We start from the raw sequence: 13,783 nt of genomic DNA, 5'->3' as shown, positions 1-13,783 counted from the left end.
TAAGATTTTGTGCATCCAACCATAAAAGCACATGACAACCTTTGCTTCCCTCAACGAAGGGCCTATCTTTTATTTTTGTCTTATACTTTATACAAGAGTCAAGGTGGTCTTCCCCCTTTCCTTTTTACATTTTATCCTTTGGCAAGCACTATATGTTGGAAAGATCCTGATATATATAGCTAATTGGATGTGGGTTCTCATAAAGCATTATTGTTGACATTACCCTTGAGGTAAAAGGTTGGGAGGCAAAACTATAAGCCCCTATCTTTCTCTATATCCGATTAAAATTTCATACCCATAAGTATAGCGTGAGTGTTAGCAATTGTGAAAAACTAAATGATAGTTGAGTATGTGGACTTGCTGAAAAGCTCTTATATTGACTCTTTCCGATGTTATGATAAATTGCAATTGCTTCAATGACCGAGATTATAGTTTGCTAGCTTTCAATGAAATTTCTGATTCATACTTTACATTGTGAATAAGATTGTTACTTTATATATGTTGCTATTTTAAGAATGATCATGATTCCCTCATGTAGATATTTTATTTTATCGACACCTCTATCTCTAAACATGTCGACATATTTTCGATATCGGCTTCCGCTTGAGGACAAGCGAGGTCTAAGCTTGGGGGAGTTGATACGTCCATTTTGCATCATGCTTTTATATCGATATTTATTGCATTATGGGCTGTTGTTACACATTATGTCACAATACTTATGCCTTTTCTCTCTTATTTTACAAAGTTTACATCAAGAGGGAGAATGACGGCAACTGGAATTCTAGGCTGGAAAAGGAGCAAATATTAGAGACCTATTCTACACAACTCCAAAAGTCATGAAACTCCACGAAAGTCATTTTTGGAATATATTAAAAATATTGGGCGAAGAAAGCCACCGTCCACGAGGGTGGAGGGCGCGCCCTACCCCCTGGGCGTGTACCCCTCCCTCATGGGCCACTTGGCAGCCCTCCAATGCCCATCTTCTAGTATAAAGTGTCTTTTGCCCTGGAAAAAGAGGAAAAAAGGCTTTCGAGACGAAGCGCCACCGTCTCGAGGCGGAACCTTGGTGGAACCAATCTAGGGTTCCGGTGGAGCAGTTCTGTCGGGGAAACATCCCTCCGGGAGGGGGAATTCATCACCATCGTCATCACCATCGATCCTCTCAATGGGAGGGGGTCAATCTCCATCAACATATTCACCAGCACCATCTCCTCTCAGACCCTAGTTCATCTCTTGTATCCGATCTTTGTCTCAAAACCTCATATTGGTACCAGTGGGTTGCTAGTAGTGCTGATTACTCCTTGTAGTTGATACTAGTTGGTTTATTCGGTGGAAGATTATATGTTCAGATACTTTATGCATATTAATACCCCTCTGATTATGAACATGAATATGATTTGTGAGTAGTTACGTTTGTTCCCGAGGACATGGGAGAAGTCTTGCTATAAGTAGTCATGTGAATTTGGTATTCGTTCGATATTTTGATGAGATGTATGTTGTCTTTCCTCTAGTGGTGTTATGTGAACGTCGACTACATGACACTTCACCATTGTTTGGGCCTAGGGGAAGGCATTGGGAAGTAATAAGTAGATGATGGTTTGCTAGAGTGACAGAAGTTTAAACCCTAGTTTATGTGTTGCTTCCTAAGGGGCTGATTTGGATCCACATGTTTCATGCTATGGTTAGGTTTACCCTAATTCTTCTTTCGTAGTTGCGGATGCTTGCGAGAGGGGTTAATCATAAGTGGGATTATTGTCAAAGGAAGGGCAGTACCCAAGCACCGGTCCACCCACATATCAAATTATCAAAGTAATGAACGCGAATCATATGAGCATGATGAAAACTAGCTTGACGATAATTCCCATGTGTCCTCAGGAGCACTTTCCTTTATATAAGAGTTTTTCCAGGCCTGTCCTTTGGTACAAAAAGGATTGGGACACCTTGCTGCACCTTGTTTACTTTTATTACTTGTTACCCGTTACGAATTACCTTATCACAAAACTATCTGTTACCGATAATTTCAGTGCTTGCAGAGAATACCTTACTAAAAACCGCTTGTCAATTCCTTATGCTCCTCGTTGGGTTCAACACTCTTACTTATCAAAAGGACTATAATAGATCCCCTATACTTGTGGGTCATCAAAGGACTTGGCTTCCGTGGAAGCTGCGTCCTTATCCTTCGGATCTGCAACAAGGGGAGTCCCATCAGGGTTTATCTTGCTCTAGGGCGGTTAAGCCACAAGAATAGAGCACGAGGCTCTGATACCAACTGAAAGGATCGAGATGGACCTAGAGGGGGTGAATAGGTACAAATACAAATTTTAATTCTTACTTAGCAATTTTAGGCACTAATGCGGAATATGAAAGTGAACCTAACAATTGCAAGTATGATACTAAGAGCTAAGCAAGGTAAGCAAGTACCACAAGTATATGAGTAAGCAAACGCAGTATGATACAACTAAATACTAAGAGACAAGTAACCACAAGTAGGAACTTAGGGTTAGGAATAACCGCAACTCCGAGAGACATGGATGTATGCCAATGTTCACTTCCTTGAAGGGGAAGCTATGTCACCGTTTAGAGAGTTGGGTGTTACCACAAAGGCTCACCCTATTCTCTATTTGAGATATCACCACAAAGGCGATTCTCAACCACTAGTGGTAGACCTTGGGGTGGTCTCCAAACCCTCACAAACTTTCCGGGGTAATCACAATGGTCGATTCCTCTCCAAAGTACTCCTACCGCCTAGGAGTCTCCAACCTCCAAGAGTAACAAGAGCCATGGGGAAAAGCTCATGAATTGCTCAGATCACGAATTCCTTTGGTGCAAAGAAAGGGAAGGAGTGGATCTATCACTTGATTGGACAACTTCTCACAAATGCTCTCAAATCCCTTCGGGATCTAAGATTTGGTGTATGAGTGTGTGTGTGTGTGTGTGTGAGAGAGAGAGAGAGAGAGAGTGAAATGTGTTCTAGGGATTGCTCAAAGTGAATGGTCAACTCTTTCCCGTGGAGGAAGAAGGCTATATATAGTATTGGAGCAAATATGGCAGTTATAGTGTAAGTGACAGGGGCATGCCGGACATTCAGGCCAGGGGCTGGACATCCGACACAGTGTAATGCCTGTGTAATAAAACAGAGAGAAGAGAACAAAATGGAGAGGCGGACATCCGGGGTAGGGCCCGGGCATCCGGCATGGCTGGAAGTCCCGGACATCCGGCGTGGTGCCCGGATATCCAGAGATAACATCACAGAATAAATGCTCTATGTTCAGCAAGGGCCAGATATCCGGCTGGACATCTTGGACATCTGGGGACACAGGAGAGCCCGAACATCCAGTAGGGTGGCCGGACATATGGGATTTCACCACCTACTTGATGTATTCTGGACAGTTGGAGCCGGATATCCGGCGGAGCGGCCCAGATATTCATCATGCGGGCGGGACATCCGGCGTGCTGGCCAGACATCCGGCGTGGGAGCAGAGGTAATGTTTCTCCTGCAGTTTTTAGGATATGAGACCAAGGTGGAGAAGCTAGGTTTTCCTGAACTGAGCAAGTCCTTCACTGGCCCTATCGATCCCCTCTTAATAGTGCGGGATCCCTATACTCAAGAATAAATAGAGATACAATCATTTTGATCTAGTATTTCTTCCTTGAGTGGAATCAACTCTGTATGTCCATAATCCACAAACGTTTGTCATCCGGGGACTAATACCTCAGATTTACTTGACAAATATAGTTAGTCCCCTACATGTATATTGTCATCAACATCAAAAACTTGATGTAAGGACATGATTGCACTTTCAGTCGCGAGCGACACATCCATGTTTGCAGCGACTCGCCACACACAGCCCTGCTACAAATCACCACGCCCGATATAGAATGAAAACAACATGCACCAGAACTTTCCCCTTCTCATGCGGTAATTTACCTTCTCCACCGACCCCATGAAGTAGTAAAAAATACACGTGTCCACACAGATGCACCATCCCGGAAACACACGACACGCTGCAAGACACCTATGGAAAACACGCTCTAATCATTGGGGATAGTGACGAGAGGAAGCCAGGATCGCCGCCGAAGCTTCAATTCCCGGGAGCTGGCTCTATTTGGAAGCAAAGTATTGTGAAGACAGTGATGTGTTTGGAAATCATACTATGTATTTTTGTATTTGGCCAACTTTCTCGTTTTCTCTTTCTCGGTTTCTTTTAAAAAGAGGTGTGGACCTCTTTTTTCAATACTACAAAAATACTATGGTTTATGGATATCATGGTTTATAATAGAGAAAAATATGTTTTCACCCTTAAGTTCCTCAAAAGTATAGACTTGGTCCCTCAAAAAAATTGTAGACACTTGGTCCTTCAAATCTGAAAACTGGATAAGTTCCGTTCAAAACCAGATTTTGACCATGTTGACCAGGTTTGACCGATGAATAGTAAATTCGGAAAAATAGCAACAAAATTAAAAAAACTAAAATTTTGTGGCAACAAAGATGCTTGGATGAGCTAGGTGCGTATAATTTGTGTGGTGTTTCGACATTTGAGGAGCTCACGGCAAAAAAATACAAATTTTAGCTCATAAAAAAGCCAAAATTTATTTTTTTGCTAGAGCTTCTCAGATGTTATTTGACCACAAACATTTACCGCACCTAGCGCACCCGAGCATCTTGGTTATCACAAAATTTTAGATTTTGTTTTAAATTTTGAATGTGTTTGCTTTTTTAATTTACTGTTCATCTGTCAAACCCGGTCAACGTGCTCAAAATCTGATTTTGGACCAAACTTATCCAAGAATTGAAGGACCAAATGTCTACCAAAAAAATCTTAAAGGACCAATTCTATACTCTTGAGGAACTTGAGGGACCAAAAACATACTTTTCTCTTTATAATACTATAGTTTTAACTAGATCCAAACACCTTAAAGTATTTAATACCATAGTTTTTCAAGATATTGTGGTATTCTTGGAACCAAAGATAGCCAGTGTTTTTAGGATGATAAGGACGTCAATATGAATGGGTATATTACCAACGTCCGTCTTGCGTTTGGGAAAACAAGGGCTTGCATGATCAACATTGGTTCGCTCGTACTATACTTCCACTGCTGAAGCGTCGCCAACAACAGGCTTTAGTAGGCTGACCGAGAACGAAAAGTTCTTTTTGTGCACGGCGTTCAGTGGTATGCTTATCCTCACCAGTCGGTTGCACGTGGATCATCGTCTCGCATTAATGGCACAAAGTATAGGAGCGATGTGTTTGTTATTCAGTAGGCTGTATTGGCCGCGTAATCTACCCGGTTTGGTCCTGGATACCTCTGCATGCGTAGCAGATGTCCAGCGACCTAGCACTAAGAGAGGCCAGAATTTAGAACAGGTTGCAAATTGTACCAACTGGCCCCGAGCACAAGTTAGGCCACTGCAAATTGTGCCAGCTCGCTCGGCTGGATTGTTTGACTGGTTTAGCAAACAAACTCTTATGCACACAATTATTGGTCCATCTTACATTTCTTTATAGATGTTTAGTGCAACAAATAGATGTTATTTAACGCTGCTCTTTTAATCTAATCAAGTGAGTTTAATCATGGATCGCGTGAAGTGTTGAACAAGACTCACAGTCACATTCATGCAGCGGCAATATGGATTACTGTCGTGGAATCGTCACGGCAGATGTCCTAGCGGAACGACTTAGTCATGGAGCCATCGCAACTAGGTTAGCTTAAAGGGGTTAAACGGGACAAACGACATCGGGAGTTTATACCGGTTCGGCCCCTTGTGGTGATGGTAAAGGCCTAATCCAGTTTGAGGTGGTATTGTTTGGGTTTTGATTACCAGGGAGCGAATACGCTTGACCTAGTTCTTGATATCTTATTTTCTTGCCCTAAACCTCCGCCGGGTCACCCCTTTATATACATAGACTGATGCCCGACGGCCTACAGAGTCCCGGCCGGCTTATACACAACGTGTCCGGCTTAGTGACAGAATCTATACTTTCCTTAACATACAAGTTAACATATGGCGGTTTACATCCGTGGGCCTCAAGTCGCCCTTGGGTTTTGGTCCTTCAGTAAGCCTGCTTCGTGAACCACCATCTTCAACATCTTCATGGGTCTTGTCATTATGAACCGCCAGTGGTATGACCCGGCCCCTCCTAGGCGGGTCATACCCAATAATTATATCCCCAACATTAGGCCCCAGGTTGATGTGAACTTGTTCGTATCAATCTTTCAATAATTAGAAAAAATCCTTCCTCGTTTGCTTTTGCAAGATCTTGTAACCCGCCATGACGTCATCTCCTAGGATTGTGGTAACCCACTGTGACATCACCTGTCATTAATATTACGTAAGGCCCATATCTTAATATACCTTCTCTTTTAATGAGTTTTAGAAAATTGAGGCGTTTGTGCTGTCACATATCCATTTTTATCCTCCTCGATTCCCGTGCATGCCACTTATCTTTCCAGCCTTATAAATAGGCCCAGGGGTCCCTTTTCACTTTCCCCCCTTGCCTTCTCGTCTCCATCTTCTACCTCACGACGCTTCTACGCCCGAGCTCCGTCGCCACCGTCGACCTTCACCACTGCCTTGTCTACGGCCGCTGCATCAACCTGAACTGAACAGAGTCCGTCCGCGCGCCTCCGCTGTTCAGTAGCTCCGGTGAGTTTTCCCCTTTCCTCTCACCGTAGATCCCATTAGGGCTTCCGCAAGTTCGTCGCAGTTCATCTCCGCCTTTCTTTTTTCTTCATTGTATTTTGATATTTCAATCCAAACTTTATACTCCTCCTGCGCGGTGGTAGTTGTAGTACTAATTTTTGATACTAAAACATCTCCTCTGCGTGAGAAGTCCAATCTGGACACATGAACTGCTCAATTGCTGCCATTTAGTTTTACATATTTTCCATTATTTGAAGTGTCGTAGATCCAAAATCATAACATCAGTCTATGAAATCTGTTTTTCCAACACTTGGCAACTTTTCCAGTCTCAGATCTGTAAATCAATAATTGTGTGGGTGGCTTAGCTCAGAAACCGTAACCCGTGAGGTACCATTAGTCCCCTTTTAAGTCGCCAATAGCTCACCTTTATAATTTCAATGCTATCCTCCGATTTAACACCCTTGTATGCATGCTTCATTATGATTTTCCTTTAAACCAACAACCGGCTTAACCATATAATTTAAACCGGCATAATTCTCCTTTCAGATCATCAAAAAAATGGCTAAGACATACACTGCTTGCAACTTGGTCCGATCCCGGGTCACTAAAGAAGACCTGAACAACTTCGTTGCAACTGGCACCTTAGCCAAGAAAGAGGACATCCACTGGAGGGTCCCTGGCGAAGAAAATCCACCTAAGCCCAAGGACGGAGAAGTGATTGTTTTCACTGACCAGATGATTCAGCGGTTCAGCCCGCCCGGCTCAAAGTTTTTCCGCGACGTAGTTCATTTTTTTCCAACTTCACCCTCAACTTCCGCGGCAAGTATTCTGTGAAGCTTATCTTCAAGAGGATCCCACAGTTGAATTATTCAGAGAATTTTACTACTTAAACTTTCAAATAGAGTTTACTGATGGGCCCAGCTTGGAACTCGGTGGGGTTTCAATTCAGAAGAGGAAAGAAGCTAGCTTTCCCTACGCCAAGCCGCCGAGTCATCTCAAAGATTGGAACCAAACTTGGTTCTACTGTCAAGGCACATGTCCAGCGGATGAAAATCCTCTGCCGAGTTACCGCGACCACTGGCTTAGCAACACACATCCACTTCCCCCACGGATCAACGTGAAGGGGCGGGCCAAATATGCACCAGCTTTTTCAAAGCTTAGAGCCTTCATGGCTAATGGCCTAACTGGCATCGACTTTGTTCGGTGCTGGGTATCATGGAGTGTCTTGCCATTAAGCCGTCGACCTGGCTTAATGTGCGAATACATTGGTGATTTAAAAGATCCCCAGCGCCACTACGACATTCAACTGTCTGATGTAGAAATTAATGAAGCCACCATGGCGTTGTTGAATGAATCTTTGGCAGATTGTAGTAAAACCGGACTTTGTCCTTTCCGCTCCTTCAACAAGCCGCCAACTGTAAGTGCTGCACACCTTCTGTTTAATCACATTTGCATTAATACTACCCACTTATGATCTTTTGATTTTAACAGGCCAACTCTTCATTTTGGAAGAAGAAACCGCAAGAAAAATCGGCCAAACCGGCTCGTACCAAGACCAAGCTCAGCAAGAGGCCTGCTAAGAAGAAAACCATCAAGCCCGCCAGGTTAAACTCGGATGATGACAGTGATGATGATGAGTCGGAGGTAGAACTTGACTCTCTTGGCTCATTTTTGATACATCTCATTGACAATGATTATTCTTAGGAGGAGGCCGACGCCAGCCGTGCAGATGATGCAGAGGTAATTGTTCTTTCCTCTGGCTCAGAACCTCTGCCAACACAGAGAACCCGACAAGCAAGCCGGAAAGTAAGCTTTTCTCACCCTTTAGCTCACTTGGATCCCAACTTTATTTTTAAGAAGCAACAACATGAAGCTCGCCATACAACTCGGAACATTGGCGGTGGAGTTTTATCCTCCGGCTTACCGAACACCCCAGCACCTCGCAAATGTCGATAGGAGATCTCAAAAATTTCTGGCTTAGATTATCCAAAGGCCGGAGTTTACCGACAACCTCTTAATCCCTTCAATTCAAATTATCAGGGAGCATCTCACTCTTCCTCTGGCAACTCAACAGGGACTCATATCCCGGCCTTCAAACCGGTGCCAGGGTAAGATTATCAATCTTTTGCTTTTAATTATATACCCAATTGTTGTACTAATATCGCCTTGCATTTCATTCACAGGGCATGGAAAACCCCAACAAGAAGGCGAAGGTGACCAAAACTCCTGAGAACCCTTCTGAGTCGAAGCAGCAAACAGAAAAAACCTCCCAAGCTCCTGAAGCCACAGTTGATGAATCGCCACTAGTTGATCACAATGTTGACGTTGACCAGATGAACGTTGAACCCGCCATCACCGATCCGCCAAGCCCCATCAAGACAGCAAGCCCTATTAAGCCGGAGGAAGAAAAAGATGATGATGTTACCATCACTGGGCATGGCTATACAGAGCCAAGCAAACCCACTGTCCTATCCAAACACAGCGCTAAGGAAGAAATTTATGTTGCTGATAAGGGCAGGTGGTCGGCCAATCTGGACAATTATGCCTGCTTCAGTGCCCAAGAAATTCACTCTGGGTATTTGAACCGTCTTTATACAAGCCGCGACTATGAAGCCGGCTTAGTAAATTTGATGAAGGAGCGCTATGAGGTAAACACTGTAACTCCTTTCCATATGAATATACTTCCATTAGCCGCCAAGTTTATTGGACATGATAGAATAGAATGTGTTGTAAACTTCAATAGTTGCATAGATCAAATCCAGTAGCCCCCAAGGGCCGGTTTATGCTTTCAAGATAAACTGGGACTTACAATAATAGTACTTCAACTTTGCATGTGTAGCCCCCAAGGATCAGTTTAATCTGTCAAGATGAACTGGGACTTTTGATAATACAGATTTAATTTCCCATCTATAACCCTCAAGGGCCGGCTTAATCTGTTAAGATAAGTTGGGTCTCAATACCATGTATATCCCAAAAATTGAAGCACGGGGCCTCCATGACTCGGCTATAATCAGCATATAAGAACCAGATCACCATAAACTTGTCTTGAAAAAGAGCAATAGGCATTAGCCCCCAAGTGCCAAGGAAAATACTTGTATTGTGCTTGGGACTCCAAAAAAGATTTTAAGAGCAATAGGCATTAGCCCCCAAGAGCCAAGGAAAATACTTGTATTGTGCTTGGGACTTCAAATAAATTCATTGCAATCTCATTTATTGCTTGTCTCTTGTAGGCCGAGCTTAGTACCAAAGAATCACAAGTCGCTGACCTTCAAGAAAACATCATGTCTCAGCAAGCAAAAACCTCCAAGGCCAAAGATGAGCTGACCACTGCTTTAGCAGAAATGGAGAAGCTAAAAGAAGGCTTCAAAGTTGAACAGGTGGGTTGGGATATAGAGAGGTCAGCCCTATTGAAGAGGGATGAGGATGCCGAAGCGGCCCTTAAGCCGGTAGCTGCAGAGCTTGTTGGCTTAAAACAACAAATCAATGCCATGACTAATGCCATTTTCGGTAAATAACTTCCTCTTGATCTTTTTAGTGTATGTTAACCAATGTGCTTCCGGCTTACAAACTTCCTTGATGATACAGGCTCCAGAGTTGCCCACCTTGGCTCAGACATGCTGAAAAAACTGAAAGCCGCCTACACGCTCATAGAGCAGTTATATACTGGCGCACAACGGGTCATCTGCACAGCTGCTCACAACAAACAGCCTCCAACCCTCATCCAGGATACGTTGGAGAAGCTATCTATGCTGCCTCCGCGGATCGAAGAATTGAAGAAATTAGCTATCAGAGCCGGTGCACTTACAGCGCTAACCCGGGCCAAAGCATGGCTAGCTGATCTTGAACCGGCAGTCTTGGCAAACGGCTGCCCGAGCATAAAAGAAGACGGGTCACCCTTCAGCGTAGAAGACTTCTCCACAATTGCAAGGGAAATGCGTCCTCTGGCCAGTAAGCTGGCTGAAGACACTAATCTTTCGTATTATCAGCCAGTTACGACGCCGACAACAAGAAGGTCAAGGCGCCGACTCACGATTCTCAAGACCTGACTCCTCCGATCTGTAAGTACACTTTTGCCCCTGATGTTGACCCATCAACAGTTATAAGAGATGAAGCTATATTCAGAGCTTAGACTGGGATCAACTGGGCAACCACTGACTTCCAGCCATTGGGTGAAGATGAGCAGGATGAACCGGTGTTGGACGATCCACAACCTTCAACTCATCAAGGCCAAAATCCATAAGTCACAGGTCGGCTTAGCATCTATTTTATGTGAAACTGCCAAAACAATTATTCTTTTGGGGCATCAGATTCCTAGCAATAGGCTAGCTAAACTCTTGATCTGCCATGCCATCATGCATGTTTTGTTTTGCATAACACTGTTGATCCACCAGTTGAAGATCTGCCACTTATGCTTATCATATCATTAAGTATGTAGAGCAGATTTTATTTTCCCTGCACATACATAGATCACAAGTGCTCTGGCGGTTTACCCCAGAGCAGGTCATAATACCCTATATAAAAACCACTGATGACTAAAACAGTCCATAACCAGGGCCAGTTTAATCATAACCTTTTATAATCATAACAAAATATCACACCTGCGATATTTGCTCACATTGTGGGCTTATCATACCTGTGCAGTAAGGGTTACAACCCAAAATATTGAGTGCACAATGCCCTGTTCAATTGACTTATACCGCCAGCTTACAACGCCGTATGCAGCAAGGGATGATATCCCAAAACTTAGAGCACAACGCTTCCAAGTATATAAAATCATCATACACTGGCGACTTATAGTCCAAAGCCAGGCCGGGTTAACAAACGCCGGATAAATTCATATATGAACCATAAGGCAACATATCCTCCATCGGTTTTCAAATATATCACAAAAGATGAAGCTCAAAAAATGTTCAAATCAAATAAAAAGCAAAAAAACAAAGCTTTTCACAAGCTGCCAAGCCTTCAAGTCAAGTGTTTTTCAAGGGCCGCACAACCACTGAGTTAACTTTGACAAGTTCAACCTTATAAGCCGGGCCTCACATGACCAATCGTCGTTTTAACTTTGACAAGTTCGGGGTCCGTATAAGATTGACTTGTCAAAAGTACAGTAAGTCATTCCAGTCAATCTGGGAAGAGTGGCAGACTTAAAAAGGCAGGATAACCCGGGTTTTTAGGTGAATACACCTGGCTTCCAAGCCTACTACAAGGGTCATAAGAACTCTTATCCATTGAACAGAGAGCCCCCAAGTAGTATTTCATTCCAGGCGGAGAAGCCGGATCAATATGGTAATCATAGCTATGCTCAATGAGCAGGAAGCCCCCAAATATTTAGTAATCATGGCGTACAAATCGGATCAAGAGGGTAGTCATAGCTATGCTCAATGAGCAGGAAGCCCCCAAGTGATCATATGAAGTGACAATAAACACTCATTATTCTTAAAAATGAAACGACAGAGGCCCTGAATTATCAGGGATGCCGACTTTATTATATCCATCATAATATATACATTGTCAAAATATGTACATCACAAGAGCCAGTGGCTCAAGTGTAATAAGGCCAAAGATGAGCAATATTCCAAGGCCGGCGGGTCTCCTCCTCCGACGTGCGTGAGTCTTTGTGGTCTCGAACATCCGTAAGGTAGTATGACCCATTGTTCAGACTTTTGCTGACCACAAAGGGCCCTTCCCAAGGTGGGCATAGCTTGTGCATATCAGTTTGATCCTGGATAAGCCGGAGCACCAAATTACCTTCTTGAAAGGTTCTAGTTTTAACCCGGCGGCTGTGATAATGGCGCAGATCTTGTTGGTAAATCGCTGAACGAACCTCCGCAAGGTGACGCTCCTCATCTAACTGGTCAAGTGCATCCTGACGTGCTTTTTCATTATCAGCTTCAACATAAGCCACCACACGAGGCGAATCGTGACGGATGTCACTAGGGAGAACCGCCTCTGCTCCGTAAACCATGAAGAAAGGCATGTAACCCGTAGATCTGTTGGGGGTGGTATTGATGCTCCATAACATGGAAGGTAACTCATCCACCCAACAACCCGGTGTCCTCTACAAAGGGACCATAAGCTGGGGCTTGATGCCTTTCAAGATTTCTTGATTGGCCCGCTCAGCTTGACCATTGGATTGGGGGTGAGCCACTGATGATACATCAAGCCGAATATGCTCTCGTTGACAAAAATCTTTCATAGCACCCTTGGAGAGATTAGTGCCATTATCAGTTATAATGTTGTGGGGAAAGCCAAAACAGAAAATCACCTTTTTGATGAATTGCACCGTTGTTGCCGCATCACACTTAATAAGCGGCTCTGCTTCAACCCACTTTGTGAATTTGTCAATCATGACCAAAAGGTGAGTCTTTTTATCCTTGGATCTTTTGAAAGGCCCAACCATATCAAGCCCCCAGACTGCAAATGGCCAAGTAATTGGAATCATCCTTAACTCTTGATCCGGTACATGAGCTCATCTTGAAAATTTCTAGCAACCATCACATTTACTGACCAAATCCTCAGCATCAGCATGAGCCGTCAGCCAATAAAATCCATGACGAAAAGCCTTGGCCACGAGAGACTTAGAGCCGGCATGATGACCACATTCTCCCTCATGAATCTCTCGTAGGATCTCACGACCTTCTTCAGGAGAAACACAACGTTGAAACGCCCCTGTAATACTGCGATGATGCAACTCTCCATTGACAACAGTCATTGACTTAGACCACCGGGTTATCTGCCTGGCCAAAGTTTCATCCTCAGGTAACTCGCCCTAGGTCATATAAGCCAAATATGGAACTGTCCAATCAGGAATGGCATGAAGAGCCGCCACCAATTGTGCTTCTGGGTCAGGAATAGCCAGATCTTCCTCTATAGGCAATTTGACTGAAGGGTTATGCAGGATATCCAGGAAAGTGTTAGGTGGCACTGGCTTATGCTAGGACCCTAGCCGGCTCAAAGTATCAGCCGCCTCATTTTTCCTGCGATCAACATGTTCAACTTGATAATCTTTGAAGTGACCAGCGATAGCATCAACCTCTCGGCGATAAGCCTCCATGAGTGGATCCTTAGAATCCCAAGTGCCAGAAACTTGCTAAGCTACCAAATCTGAGCCGCTGAAACACCTCATCCGGCTTAAGTTCA

Source organism: Triticum urartu, chromosome 7A (assembly GCF_056163025.1).
Source record: "Triticum urartu cultivar PI428250 chromosome 7A, HENAU_Tu73, whole genome shotgun sequence".
Lineage (NCBI taxonomy): Eukaryota > Viridiplantae > Streptophyta > Magnoliopsida > Poales > Poaceae > Triticum > Triticum urartu.
The sequence above is the reverse complement of the archived record's forward strand: the minus strand, read 5'-3'. Positions refer to the sequence as shown.